We start from the raw sequence: 1,837 nt of genomic DNA, 5'->3' as shown, positions 1-1,837 counted from the left end.
ATGTGGGAAAAGGGAAAAGCCCGGCAAATGGATCGTAACTTCGGGGAAGGATTGGCTCTGAGGGCGGGACGGTCGGGCTAGGGGAGGAAGCGGGCAAAACCGCACGCACCCTGAGGGGACACTCCGAGGGGGAGAGACGTGCGCGGAAACCGTGGGGGCCCGGGCCGAGCGGCTCGCTCGGCTGACGCCCCTTCGCGGGGCGCGTTGGCTGCGGGGGGGGACAACCGACGCGACCTCCGACTCACGCTGTCTCGAACTGTCACGGACAGGGGGAATCCGACTGTCTAATTAAACAGAGCGTTCGGACAGCCTGAAAAGGTTTTGTTTACGGGACGTGATTTCTGCCCGTGCTCAGAATGTCAAAGTGAAGAGTTGCATAAGCGCGGGTAAACGGCGGGAGTAACTATGACTCTCTTAAGGTAGCCAAATGCCTCGTCGTTTTAATTAGCGACGCGCACGAACGGATTAACGAGTTCCCACTGTCCTATCTACCCCCCGGCGAAATCACAGCCAAGGGAACGGGCTTGGTGAAATCAGCGGGGAAAGAAGACCCTGTCGGCTTGACTCTAGTCCGACTTGTGGAGGAGCGTGGGGGGTTTTAGATAGGCGGTAGCGTCTTCGGGCGCGACAGTGAAATCCGTACCCCCGCGGGACCTCCATTACCCGACGGAGTGGGGGGACTCGGCGCTTCTTGCAGGTAGGAGGCGTGACGGGGTTCAGACGTCAAGCCGCCGTGCGTCGGGCTCGGGGAGCCCACCGACTCCCCCCGACGCGGTCACGACGGCGACAGCGACCCTGCCGGGGACAGCCTCGGACGGGGGGTTGGACTGGGGCGGTACATCTTCTAAAGCGCAGCGAAGGTGTCCCAAGGCGGGCTCAGCGAGGACGGAAAAACCTCGCGTTAGAGCAAAAGGGCAAATGCCTGCTCGACCAGGATTTTCAGTACGAATACTGGCCTTTGAAAGGTGGCCCTATCGATCCTTTCGACGTTGGGAGTTTCAAGCGAGAGGTGTCAGAAAAGTTACCACAGGGATAACTGGCTTGTGGCGGCCAAGCTTTCATAGCGACGTCGCTGTTTGATCCTTCGATGTCGGCTCTTCCTATCATTGCGAAGCAGAATTCGCCAAGTGTCGGATTGTTCACCGCCAACAGGGAACGTGAGTGGGTTTAGACCGTCTTTGAGACAGGTTAGTTTTATCCTATGATGAACCCGCCCTTGCCACGGTAATCTTGCTCAGTACGAGGGGAAAAGGTGAGTTTCGGACTCTGGTTCGCGCGTCCGGTCGTCAGGCCGATGGCCCCAAGGCTACGTCCGTGGGGGTACGACTGAACGCCTCTAAAGTCGGAACCCCGCCCGGTGAGCAAGGGTGAGTTTAAAGCTAGGGCCCTGAGCGTGCAGGCAACATTTAAAACCCGGGAACCTCGGGTTCGTTGGCTAGTGCCGTGACCGGCCCGCTCGTCACGGCGCTAGATCTGTGGTGCGCGTGGCGGGTCGGTATCATCCACGTCCGTTAGGGGCAAGAAATCGCGTGCGGACCACATGTATTCGTCGGGGTGTTGTAAGCGTTAGAGCTGGTCTGGTTTCGGCGATCCGTTGAGACTAAGCCCGGAGCTGAGATTTTCCCTCCGCAGGGTTTGTCTCGGCACCTTTCCACCCGGCACGGCACGGCCCGGCCCGATCGGCCAGCCTTCGAGTCCTTGCTCTGCTCGGCTCGGATGCTGGCGGTGCGGCGCGCGGCGGCGGCGGGTGCGAGAGTGTCATAACACGTATAAATACATTTACTTTACTTACTTTACTTCTTCAAAGTTCTATCTCCTAGAACTTGGAGAATTTTTT

General features: G+C 58.8%; 1 pseudogene; it reads left to right on the top strand.

The window, feature by feature from the left end:
- LOC144962143 (large subunit ribosomal RNA) lies at window positions 1-1,623 on the top strand (annotated as a pseudogene; the record flags this gene model as incomplete).
- Window positions 1,624-1,837: the final 214 nt, after the last annotated feature.

This window comes from Berghia stephanieae, unplaced genomic scaffold, assembly GCF_034508935.2.
Source record: "Berghia stephanieae isolate SIO BIC M18660-M18661 unplaced genomic scaffold, UCSD_Bste_1.3 scaffold6357, whole genome shotgun sequence".
NCBI lineage: Eukaryota > Metazoa > Mollusca > Gastropoda > Nudibranchia > Aeolidiidae > Berghia > Berghia stephanieae.
This window is presented reverse-complemented; position numbering and strand designations above follow the sequence as displayed.